The following is a 13,724-nucleotide window of genomic DNA, read 5'->3' as shown; positions in this document are numbered from 1 at the left end:
CGTTGATTTGCCGTGGCTTCTGTAATGGATTCTAATGCTCTGAGAATGCAGACTTACTGCAGCATGGCAGTAATTGGATGAACCAGTAGAATGCAAAATTCCTGCATCCAGGTCAACATACTCCTGGGTAAACTTTGCTATAACAGTTTTTATGTTAAAGAGAACCTGTACTGAGTAAAAATATTTAAAATAAACACATGAGGTAACTTTAAATGAACATTACATAGTTACCTTGCCATCAGTTCCTCTGAGAAGCTCACCATTTTCTTCTGACAATAATCCCTTCCAGTTCTGACAATATTTTGTCAGATCTGAAATATATCAGTTGCTGTCAATAAAATATCAGTTGCTGTCGGTTATAGCTGAGAGGAAAACTGATGTACCAGGTAATGTCCATGTTTCCCTATGGCTCAAGTGGGCGATGTTACAGTTTAACAGTGTGCTGACAAGAAAGCGGTTATGGGTAATGGCCATTTTCAAAATGGAGGACGGAAAATTCCCTTGATCACAGTGAACAAACAGGACGCGGGACAGGAGAAAGATACTGAGGAGTAGACTACATGGAAGGTAAGTATGACTTGTGTGTGCTTATTTTAACTTTTAATTTTCAATTCAGGTTTTCTTGAAAAACCAAGTGACAATATTTTATTTTAGACTCCAAAATGTATTTTCTACTTTTAGCATTTTTTTTTTATTTTCATCCTGTCTTTTTTTTATTTCCATCATTGTGTACCCTTTCCCTGGTGGTGTTCTAGAGTTTGGGTTGCTAAGCATTCCCTATCTAGAAAGCTCGGCCTCCCGTGTGCCAAATTAATCCTCTAGTAGTATGTCTGCTCCTGGGCGCTGCAGGTTTGCTGTCTTAGGCCTCTTGCACACTGCACGCAATTCCGATTCAGATTCCGCTTTTTAATCAGTTTTTACATCCGATTCAGATTCTGATTTGCAATTTGCTCCCTGCACACTGCAAATCTGAATCTGAATCGGATGTAAAAACTGATTAAAAAGCGGAATCTGAATCTGAATCGCGTGCAGTGTGCAAGAGGCCTTATACTTAGTCCGTCTTTCAGAGATTCTCTCCCTTCTCAGCTTCATTGCTTGCTTACTGGCATGGCAACCACATGTGTGCAGTGTGTGTTTTCATCTTCTTTACTGCACATGCCTATTATGCGCATGACCTCTCCAGCGTTGTTTAACCACAAGCCTCTGCTGCCATCTACTGGCATCTTGTATTAGTGTAACAAATACAATACAAAGGCTTTTTTATCTTTTCATAACTTGTGAACAGGGCCGGTTCTCTCATGAAGCAAGGTGAAACATTTGCATCAGGTGCAGAGTTTCCAGGGGCAGCATGTTTGTACTGTGTTTACACTAACAGCATGTAGTCAAAGTAGGAGGAGAAGTGTGAGGAGAGCAAGTGAGGTGAAGAGGTCATCATTGGGGAAAAGCAGCTTGTTGTGCTGTGTGAGGAGTCTGACAGTGAGTGAGGAGGGAGGAGACAGGAGAACAGCAGTTTTTCATTTGACCTGCACAGCAGAAGGGAGGAGGTGGCACTGCTGTCCTGACTGAGGTGGAATGGAGTGGCTGAGGGTGAGCAGTTTGTTTGTCACAGACTCACAGCCAGCCAGTGTGCTATTGTGTTGAGCTGCAGCATGTCATGTGAGAACATTAAATGAAGCAGAGTAAATTGTCGGATGCCATGCGATCATTCCAAATTGGGGGAGGGGCTCACGCTCACAAGTTTGCGTCAGGCAGCAAAAAGTCTAGAACCAGCCCTGCTCGTGAAGAAAATATGACATTTACAGAGAACAGTTTTATCTGTGGGTATTACTGTGGTAACACTAGTGCAAATGACAGGTGAGAGCCCTGAGCACTGCCACTACTCGGGACCCCCAAACCAGCATGTAACACAATAGGGGAGTGCAGGCAAGCCCTGGAGCTGCCACCACCAGGAACTCATCCCCACCACTCCTTCAACTTACCAAACATAAAAGAAATGCTCGCTCCCAGGCAGCACTCTGCCACTTATATATAGTCTGCAAACTGCCAGTCAACCAATAAGAAGTGCAAATACATTACACCTAGTCTGCAGTACTTAATTAAACAGAGGCTGAGCAATTCAGCCAAACATTGGAGAGGGCTTCAGTCACATATAGACAAGGGCTATATGACCAGCAGGGGGCACCAGCGTGCAGGAAACTCCCTCTCATTCCCCCCCCCCCCCTCCCCACCCCCTCCTAACTAAACTGCATAAGGAGCTGCAAATGAAGTTTAAAATATGCGAACACTACTGCACATGACAGGCGGGGGCACCGAGCACTGCCAGTCGCTAGCGCAGTAGAGCGGACCCGAACGGGCTTAGCTATTTCTGCCTGAGCCCTGATCATAAAGCCGTTATTGGGTCTGCACAGGATCGCGGTAGATATTTACCTCGCCTGTGTTCGAGGGCTGCCAGTGCTGGATCCCGGAGGGTGAAGGGGACGCGGAAGCCCCTCCCAAGGTAAGTACCCCGTTTTTTTTTTTGTTTCAGATTTTCTTTAACTGCCCATATAGGCTGCCGATAAGCTTCAGGGAGCTTATCCTATAAACCGAGTACAACTGTCCCTGTGTCTTTCAGTCCCTACAGCTACAATGAAAGCAGGGAACAGAATAAGGAAATTCTCCCACTCTGCCCTAAATAAAGGGATGAGGATACCCTAACTTTATATTTGTTTGCTAGGAGCAGGCAGTATATGGTTTGATTTCTTTGCAAGAATACCTGGGAACAATGCATTGGATGTAAAAAAAAAAAAAAAAAAAAAGGAATTAACCAAGTGTTGTCCCCCCCCTCCCCCAATTTTTTTTTTTTTTTTTAAATCAGACATTCTTCACCTGGAGGAAATTAGCCAGATTCACATTGAATATAAAGGTGCCCATACACTATATGATTTTCCCTGGCAGATTCTATAACTTTGATTGAATTAGCCAGGAATCGGTGTACCACCATGGCCACCCGATCATAATTTCGATTGCAGTTACAAACTTTCATACATAGATGCAAAAGTTGTCCTTCTGTACAAAATGTATTGTTTTTGTTATTACATGTTACAATATTTTATAAACTGTTGTAAGTTGATTAACCACTTGAGGACCGTGGGCTTTACCCCCCTTAAAGACAAACTCCAACCAAGAATTGAACTTTATCCCAATCAGTAGCTGATACCCCCTTTTACATGAGGAATAGAATGATTTTCACAAACAGACCACCAGGGGGCGCGGTGTGACTGATTTTGTGCTGAAACCACTCCCACTAGAGGCTCTGAATACCGCGGTGCTCCTGGCAAACTGCCACAATGTAACAATGTTCACAGACAGGAAATGGCTGTTTAGAGCTGTCTAACAGCCAAAACAGCTAGGATCAGCTACATAACCTGCCCACAGTAACAATGTCACCATGTAATACATGTCAGAATGTGAATCTGGGAGAGGAAAGATTTTACAATGAGCAAACACTGACTAAATCATTTATACATAATTATGGTAAAAATGAAGCACTTTTTTTATTACATTATTTTCACTGGAGTTCCTCTTTAAGGACCAGACCCTTTTTTTCCATTCAGACCACTGCAGCTTTAACGATTTATTGCTCGCTCATACAACCTACCACCTAAATGAATTTTGGCTCCTTTTCTTGTCACTAATAAAGCTTTCTTTTGGTGCTATTTGATTGCTGCTGCGATTTTTACTTTTTATTATATTCATCAAAAAAGACATGAATTTTGTCAAAAAAATGATTTTATTTTTTGTCACAAGTTAGCGGAAAATGACACTTTGTGACAAAAAAGAAAAAAAAAAAAGTTTCCATTTCTGTTAACTTGTGACAAAAAAAATGAAATCTGCCACGGACTCACTATGCTCCTCTCTGAATACCTTAAAGTGTCTACTTTCCAAAATGGGGTAATTTGTGGGGTGTGTTTACTGTCCTGGCATTTTGGGGAGTGCCTAATTCTAAGCACCCCTGTAAAGCCTAAAGGTGCTCATTGGACTTTGGGCCCCTTAGCGCAGTTAGGCTGCAAAAACAGTGCCACACATGTGGTATTGCCGTACTCAGGAGAAGTAGTATAATGTGTTTTGGGGTGTATTTTTACACATACCCATGCAGGGTGGGAGAAATATCTCTGTAAATGACAATTGTTTGATTTTTTTTTTACACACAATTGCCAATTAACAGAGATATTTCTCCCACTCAGCATGGGTATGTGTAAAAATACACCCCAAAACACATGATACTACTTCTCCTGAGTACGGCGATACCACGTGTGGCACTTTTTTGCACCCTAACTGCGCTAAGGGGCCCAAAGTCCAATGAGTACCTTTAGGATTTCACAGGAAGATTAGGATTAAAGAGAGGTGTTTTTTTAAAAAAAAAATTTAAAATCAAAGTTTCTTAATAAAATGCAATAAAATATATGCAATAAAATATAATTTCATTTATTGAATGCGAACAGCACTATGACAACGCGTTTCTCGGCGTAAGCCGCTTCCTCAGGTCAAGTGAGTGCCTCTTTCAACAACATGTCCTCTCCACTTCACAGGGAAGTGGAGAGGACATGTTATTGAAAGAGGCACTCACTTGACCTGAGGAAGCGGCTTACGCCGAGAAACGCGTTGTCATAGTGCTGTTCGCATTCAATAAATGAAATTATATTTTATTGCATATATTTTATTGCATTTTATTAAGAAACTTTGATTTTAAAATTTTTTTTTTACAAAAACACCTCTCTTTAATCCTAATCTTCCGCGAATTGAAGATCTAGTCTTGATTCCAATTGGGCGCCTCCAACCTTCCAAATTTATCATTCATATCCTACCCAGTAGGACATTTTCGTTCTCTCCCACCTGGAGAGTCGAAAAGATATATTTTTTCATTTTTGGAGTTGCGACTGTGGAACTACAGAAAAGGCCGAGTGAAGACGGTATTTCTCCACCTGCAGATACGAGTGGTTGCCTCTTAGGAGCAACCCACCTTTGTGAGTATATTGGCATTAGATTTTTTCACGTCGAACAAACTAAGAAGGTATTACACCAGATCGGGCCCCCGGTTGCCGGGTGTTTGTCTATTTGTCTTTTACCAGTGTTTAGGATTTCACAGTTCATTTTTGTTTTAAGACTACTCCTCACGGTTTAGGGCCCCTGAAATGCCAGGGCAGTATAGGAACCCCAATAATGACCCCATTTTAGAAAGAAGATACCCCAAGGTATTCCGTTAGGAGTATGGTGAGTTCATAGAAGATTTTATTTTTTGTCACAAGTTAGCGGAAATTGATTTTAATTGTTTTTTTTTCACAAAGTGTCATTTTCCGCTAACTTGTGACAAAAAATAAAATCTTCTATGAACTCACCATACTCCTAACGGAATACCTTTGGGTGTCTTCTTTCTAGAATGGGGTCATTTGTGGGGTTCCTATACTGCCCTGGCATTTTAGGGGCCCTAAACTGTAATGTCGCAAAATGACCTGTGAAATCCTAAAGGTACTCATTGGACTTTGGGCCCCTTAGCGCACTTAGGGTGTAAAAAAGTGCCACACATGTGGTTCCGCCGTACTCAGGAGAAGTAGTATAATGTGTTTTGGGGTGTATTTTTACACATACCCATGCTGGGTGGGAGAAATATCTCTGTAAATGACAATTGTTTGATTTTTTTTTACACACAATTGTCCATTTACAGAGAGATTTCTCCCACCCAGCATGGGTATGTGTAAAAATACACCCCAAAACACATTATACTACTTCTCCTGAGTACGGCGGTACCACATGTGTGACACTTTTTTGCAGCCTAGGTGTGCTAAGGGGCCCAACGTCCTATTCACAGGTCTTTTTGAGGCATTTGTTTTCTAGACTACTCCTCACGGTTTAGGGCCCCTAAAATGCCAGGGCAGTATAGGAACCCCACAAGTGACCCCATTTTAGAAAGAAGACACCCCAAGGTATTCCGTTAGGTGTATGGCGAGTTCATAGAAGATTTTATTTTTTGTCACAAGTTAGTGAAAAATGACACTTTGTGAAAAAAAAAACAATAAAAATCAATTTCCGCTAACTTTTGACAAAAAATAAAATCTTCTATGAACTCGTCATACACCTAACAGAATACCTTGGGGTGTCTTTTTTCTAAAATGGGGTCACTTGTGGGGTTCCTATACTGCCCTTTTTTTTTACGGGCCCAAAACCGTGAGTAGTCTGGAAACCAAATGTCTCAAAATGACTGTTCAGGGGTATAAGCATCTGCAAATTTTGATGACAGGTGGTCTATGAGGGGGCGAATTTTGTGGAACCGGTCATAAGCAGGATGGCCTTTTAGATGACAGGTTGTATTGGGCCTGATCTGATGGATAGGAGTGCTAGGGGGGTGACAGGAGGTGATTGATGGGTGTCTCAGGGGGTAGTTAGAGGGGAAAATAGATGCAATCAATGCACTGGGGAGGTAATCGGAAGGGGGTCTGAGGGGGATCTGAGGATTTGGCCGAGTGATCAGGAGCCCACACGGGGCAAATTAGGGCCTGATCTGATGGGTAGGTGTGCTAGGGGGTGACAGGAGGTGATTGATGGGTGTCTCAAGGTGTGATTAGAGGGGGGAATAGATGTAAGCAATGCACTGGCGAGGTGATCAGGGCTGGGGTCTGAGGGCGTTCTGAGGGTGTGGGCGGGTGATTGAGTGCCCTAGGGGCAGATAGGGGTCTAATCTGATGGGTAGCAGTGACAGGGGGTGATTGATGGGTAATTAGTGGGTGTTTAGGGTAGAGAACAGATGTAAACAATGCACTTGGGAGGTGATCTGACGTCGGATCTGCGGGCGATCTATTGGTGTGGGTGGGTGATCAGATTGCCCGCAAGGGGCAGGTTAGGGGCTGATTGATGGGTGGCAGTGACAGGGGGTGATTGATGGGTGATTGACAGGTGATCAGTGGGTTATTACAGGGAAGAACAGATGTAAATATTGCACTGGCGAATTGATAAGGGGGGGTCTGAGGGCAATCTGAGCGTGTAGGCGGGTGATTGGGTGCCCGCAAGGGGCAGATTAGGGTCTGATCTGATGGGTAACAGTGACAGGTGGTGATAGGGGGTGATTGATGGGTAATTAGTGGGTGTTTAGGGTAGAGAACAGGTGTAAACACTGCACTTGGGAGGTGATCTGACGTCGGATCTGCGGGCGATCTATTGGTATGGGTGGGTGATCAGATTGCCCGCAAGGGGCAGGTTAGGGGCTGATTAATGGGTGGCAGTGACAGGGGGTGATTGATGAGTGATTGACAGGTGATTGACAGGTTATCAGGGGGATACAAGCATACAGTACACAGGGGGGGGGGGGGGGTCTGGGGAGAATCTGAGGGGTGGGGGGGTGATCAGGAGGGAGCAGGGGGCAGTTTACGGCAAAAAAAATAGCGTTTACAGATAGTGACAGGGAGTGATTGATGGGTGATTAGGGGGGTGATTGGGTGCAAACAGTGGTCTGAGGGTTGGGCAGGGGGGGGTCTGAGGGGTGCTGTGGGCGATTAGGGGGCAGGGGGGGGGAAATCAGTGTGCTTGGGTGCAGACTAGGGTGGCTGCAGCCTGCCCTGGTGGTCCCTCGGACACTGGGACCACCAGGGCAGGAGGCAGCCTGTATAATACACTTTGTATACATTACAAAGTGTATTATACACTTTGTATGCGGCGATCCGGGTGCTAGTAACCCGCCGGCGCTTCCGAACGGCCGGCGGGTTACAGCGCGAGGTGGGCGGAGCCAGTCCCCGCCGGAGGATTGCGTCACGAATGACGCGATCGCTCCGCCCATGCCCGTACAAGGACCACCGCCTCTGTGCATGCGGCGGTCCTTGCGGGATCCACTTGCCGGCCGCCTCTGTGCAGTGGGCAGTCGGCAAGTGGTTAAAGCACAAGTTCTACAGTTTGAAAAAAAAGAACATTTTCCAATAACATCCTGGATGGTGGTTTGGGGGCCCCAGCGAGTGAGAGAGACCTGGGGCCCCTGGGCTGTCATGTGGACCAGTGTTTTTGATTTTAAATTTCTTTTTTGCAGCTTCTAGGATGTGGTTGACAGGTGAGTGGTTAGGGAGGGGACCGTGTGGGAGATGTGCCTACACGGGGCGTCCCTGTAAACGATGCAATTCACAATTGCATCCAACCGAAGCCTCCCACCTGAATGCTAATTTATGTAATTCCTGCTAGATTTGGTACAGCGGGCAAAGGGTGTATGACAGTACACCTGATTGGCTGACTGGCGTCTGCTGGCCAGATAGAGGCAGGATATTGCTCTAGCTGGAAGTTAGCAATTGTGTTTTTGTGCAGTTGGCATTCAGTTTGGAGGTGGTGGGGTGAGTTCCCTGGAGGTGAGAGGTCCAGGGCTTGCCCACACTTCCCTCTAGATGTCGCATGGTGGTTTGGGGACCCCAGCGAGTGAGAGAGACCTGGGGACGCTGGGCTGTCATGTGGACCAGTGTTTGTGATTTTAAATTTCTTTTTTGCAGCTTCTAGGATGTGGTTGACAGGTGAGTGGTTAGGGAGGGGACCGTGTGGGAGATGTGCCTGCACGGGGCGTCCCTGTAAACGATGCAATTCACAATTGCATCCAACCGAAGCCTCCCACCTGAATGCTAATTTATGTAATTCCTGCTAGATTTGGTACAGCAGGCAAAGGGTGTATGACAGTACACCTGATTGGCTGACTGGCGTCTGCTGGCCAGATAGAGGCAGGATATTGCTCTAGCTGGAAGTTAGCAATTGTGTTTTTGTGCAGTTGGCATTCAGTTTGGAGGTGGTGGGGTGAGTTCCCTGGAGGTGAGAGGTCCAGGGCTTGCCCACACTTCCCTCTAGATGTCGCATGGTGGTTTGGGGGCCCCAGCGAGTGAGAGAGACCTGGGGACCCTGGGCTGTCATGTGGACCAGTGTTTGTGATTTTAAATTTCTTTTTTGCAGCTTCTAGGATGTGGTTGACAGGTGAGTGGTTAGGGAGGGGACCGTGTGGGAGATGTGCCTGCACGGGGCGTCCCTGTAAACGATGCAATTCACAATTGCATCCAACCGAAGCCTCCCACCTGAATGCTAATTTATGTAATTCCTGCTAGATTTGGTACAGCAGGCAAAGGGTGTATGACAGTGCACCTGATTGGCTGACTGGCGTCTGCTGGCCAGATAGAGGCAGGGTATTGCTCTAGCTGGAAGTTAGCAATTGTGTTTTTGTGCAGTTAACATCCTGGACAGCCTGAAATTGGTTATTGGGTTTTGTGTCTGGTATTTTGACTTTGTAAAACAACATCCCTGAGATTTCAAATCTGACACATAGGCCTCAATTCACCAAGCTTTATCAAACACTTTACCGAACATTTAATAAATTACCTCACTGGTAAAATCTAATTTTAAATTCACTAAAGTATTACATATTTATTGAATGTTTTATCGATAAAACATTCGACAAAAATGTAATACCTTAGTGAATTCAAAATTAGATTTTACCCATGAGGTAAATTATCAAACGTTCGGTAAAGTGTTTGATAAACCTTAATGAATTGAGGCCATACAGCTGAAAATCTTCATTGTCGGTTGCTACATTTTCTTCAGACATTCCACCAGTCGTGAACAGACAGATTAGTGGTTTTACTGTTATCCTCATGCATTTTATGACCTTGAAATATTAGGCCTCATCCTATAGTGAAGTGCTAAGCCTGGTGTTATGGTTGCTTCAGGTATTGGGCTTTGTTCTTTTCTGAAGTGTTTTTTTTTCTCCTTAAATCAGGATAACATTAAATTTATTTAAATAGTTTTGTTATATTTATGTGGAATTTCAACTGTCAAGATTTGTATAGTCAAAAAAGTGTCTTCCTTTACTTCTGTGAGATGAAGTCATAAAGTCTGAATAACTTGCTTTGGCATTGCCAGAGACTTATTTACTGCAACAGGAAGGGCCCGTTTCCACTGGCGAGACGCGCGGTGGCACTTCCTGGTCAGCGGGAAAGCTGACGAATCCCAGAAGCCGTGCCATGCATGGCTATGGGATTTGCAGCCTCCCGCACAGAAACTGATGGCAATGTCGGCCAAATCGCTAAGGTAAGCGATTGAGCCGGCAATGCCATAGTTTCCTATGGCAGAGTTTCCCCACGTGGTTCGCCTGTGGGGAAACTCTCCGAATTCGGCCTGGTTTCCGCAGTAGTGGAAACGGGCCCTTAAGAAGAACTCTTTTCTGCTGACAATCCTTTACCAAATAATAATACCAATTACCTGTCTGGTATTATGTGTATCACACTAGATAAATGCAAGACGTTTTGAATCAGGACAATACCATTTATTGGCTAACTTAAAAGAAAAAGAGTTTGCATACATATGGGCAGCACGGTGGCGTAGTGGTTAGCTCTCTCGCCTTGCAGCGCTGGGTCCCTGGTTCGAATCCAAGCCAGGGCACTATTTGCAAAGAGTTTGTATGTTCGCTCCGTGTCTGTGTGGGTTTCCTCCGGGCACTCCGGTTTCCTCCCACATTCCAAAAACATACGGATAAGTTAATTGGCTCCCCCTAACAAAATTGGCCCTAGACTACAGTACTTACACTACATAATATAGACATATGGCAATGGTAGGGATTAGATTGTGAGCTCCTTTAAGGGACAGTTAGTGACAAGATATATATATACACTGTACAGCGCTGCGTAATATGTCGGCACTATATAAATACTAAATAATAATAATAATAATAATAATACTCTTATTCTTTTAAGTTAGCCAATAAATGGTATCCTGATTCAAAACATCTGGAATTTATCTTGTGTGATACACATAATACCAGATGATGATACCGATGGCTAACATGGTACAACACCAGCTAATATTCATTTCCACTGATGGGGGGCAGGAATGCTTTCTAAATACTGATCGCTTTCAGCTGATTTATTGGCTTGCCATGTATCTTGCACCTCCAATACTGATTCCCTGTGTCATTTCACTTTGCTACGTGTAACATACATAATTTAATTTTACTTCTGTGTGTGTGTGGAGGTATATCTATTTTCTTTAGATATTTTATATAGTTATAAAATAACAAAGAGAACTAAAACAAAAAACAAAAAGAAAGAAAAAAAATCTTGAGAGGTCGTTGTGTTCCGATAACAGCAAGTTGACTCTCTTTCAACTGGCAGAGTTCCAGCAGATTGGCGTACAGTCCACGTTTTCCCATTATTTAAGAAGGGCAAAAAATCAGATCCGGGAAATTATAGACCTGTAAGCTTAAAGGACTTACGAGCCCAAATCAGTAAAAAAAGGTCTGTACCTGGATGAAGTTTGAAGGCACGGAGGATGCCATCCGCGCCCTCCGTGCAGCTCCGCCGGGTGCCCGTTGCTTATCCTCCCCCCGGCCGGACCCCGATCCTACAGCCCGGACCCCGATCCCACAAGAATAGAATTTCATGATTTTGTTATTTAGTTAAGGGGTGAAATGGTACCTGGTAGGTTTCACAGTGGAAGCCTGGCCAGCATTGGTGGTGATTATTTCATGGAGACTAGGAGGGGATAAAACTGATGCAGTTAAGTATTTTACCTAAACCTAGAATGGCTCCTGTCTAGACTGTACCAGTGGCACTAAAGCTAGAACTTTTTTAAGGATATTGCCTCTGTTTTGGAGTTTTCAGCTTTTCCATCACTTCCTGTCTATACAGTTGAGGTTACCTCTAAACAGGAACTGGGATGAAACCCAGATGTAACATAAGCAATATAAGCACTTTTTTTTGTAGCAAGGCTAGATAGATTTACAACTGCTATAAAGTTGGTGCTGCTATCTGGGTAGAACAGTGGCTAACACTGCCATGTACCGCGTTTCCCTGATATATTTCGAGCATGCTTGAAATATAAGCAATCCCCCTAAAATAAGCCCTAGTAGCGGTAAACCACCCCCCTTTCCCCGTCACTTTACCTCCTGCCGGCCCCATTATCGAGAAAGTCGGATCCGTGTGCTCCACTGCCCAGAGGCATAATTCACACCGCAGATCAGTGGTGAAGGCAGCTAGAGTTTCACTGTAACAGCACCGCCGTATACAGGAAGTGACCCCTCTGTTTACCTCCTGCATACAGCAGCGCTGTTACAGTGAATCGCTAGCTGCCCTCACCACAGTTCACCACTGATCTGCAGTGTGATTATGCCTCTGGGCAGTGGAGCATGGGGATCTGACTTTCTGGAGGAGAAGGCTGGCAGAAGGTAAAGCAAGGGAAGGGGAGGGGGAACTTGTTATATTCAAGGGTGATCTGGCTATACACAAGGAGGATCTGGCTATACAGAAGGGGAATCTGGCCATATACAAGGGGGATCTGGCCATGCACAAGGGGGACCTGGCTACCCCCACAAAATCTAACACCCCCCCCCCCCCCCCCCCTCCCGAAAAGAAAAAGCCCTAGCACACCTTTTGAAGGAAAAATTAATATAAGACAATGTCTTATTTTCGGGGAATCAGGGTAGCGCTAGAGCCCCAGGTATAATTCCTGGCCAGGGCACCATCTGCATGGAGTTTTATTGTTCTGCATGCATGAAAAAGAGGCACCGGGAAATTTGAGACCCCAATTTCAGCTAGTAGAATGTCGGTAAATTTACATATAATTTACATACTGTATATTCTTCGTTTGTAATTTGGAAATTAGTAAATTATCAGTAAATACCAATATTTTACTACAACTAAACCTAACCCTATTCTCACACAGAACCCTCCCTCTACTTATGCATTACCTTAAAGTGAACCTTAACTGTAATAAAAAAAAAAAAGTTTAACTTATCTGGGACTTCTGCCAGCCAACTGCAGCCGCCATGTGCTCACGCCGTCACTAAACGATCCTCCGATTCTCCACAGATCCCTAGTTTCATTTTCACCTCCTGATCAACCACTCGTGCACGGGAGCAATCTGCACATGCGCAATAGGGAAAAATATCTACTGCTTATGTGCAGAACACTCCCAGCAACAGGAGCGTGATCGAGGAAGCGCATGCGCAGTAGCCTGTCGACTCGCCAGCCGACTGGAAGAGGATCGCTGTGGGGAACTGGAGGGACCCTTAATGACAGCGTGGACACAGGGCCACTGCAGGGGGCTGGTAGAAGCCCCAGGTAAGTTAAACCTGTTTTTTTTTTGTTTTACTACAGTTAAGGTTCCCTTGAAGCACCCCCCTGTCAATGCTTAACCCTAAATCGTTTCCTCAATGCCTAACTTCTGCCACTAACAGGAACCCATATTTCCTGCTTCCCAGCGTTCTCTCCATTAAGTGGTTTTAAAAAAATATACTGGTGTATTAATTGGTCCTCCTAAAATGTAATCCTAGACTCTGGTAGGGACATTACATTGTGATTTCATCTGAGGGATGGAAAAGAAATGTTAAGCTTTCACATTCTGCAGGTGCAGCAATGCTGAACACCATTCACATCTTCACAGGCAGATGTGCACCTATTTTCTACCTGCCTGACTGGCTCCTTGATGTCAGAAAACAGTACAGTATTATATGTCAGCCAGACTTGCATGCAAAGGGTATTTAGTTTCACAACAGTACATCTTGTAGTCCACGTCAGGCCCTCGTGCTTCTATTGCCCATTATATCATCACTCTACTGTGACTGCTGCACAGTTCTGGAGGGAGAGCTGCTGGCATTTACGGCCTGCTAAGTTCTGTCCCTAAGCAACAGTTTCCATGGTAACAATGACGTGGTCCTCTACATCACCAGCCCTGAGTCATGCTTT

This window comes from Hyperolius riggenbachi, chromosome 11 (genome assembly GCF_040937935.1).
Source record: "Hyperolius riggenbachi isolate aHypRig1 chromosome 11, aHypRig1.pri, whole genome shotgun sequence".
In the NCBI taxonomy this organism is placed as follows: domain Eukaryota; kingdom Metazoa; phylum Chordata; class Amphibia; order Anura; family Hyperoliidae; genus Hyperolius; species Hyperolius riggenbachi.
Note: the sequence above shows the minus strand (reverse complement) of the source record.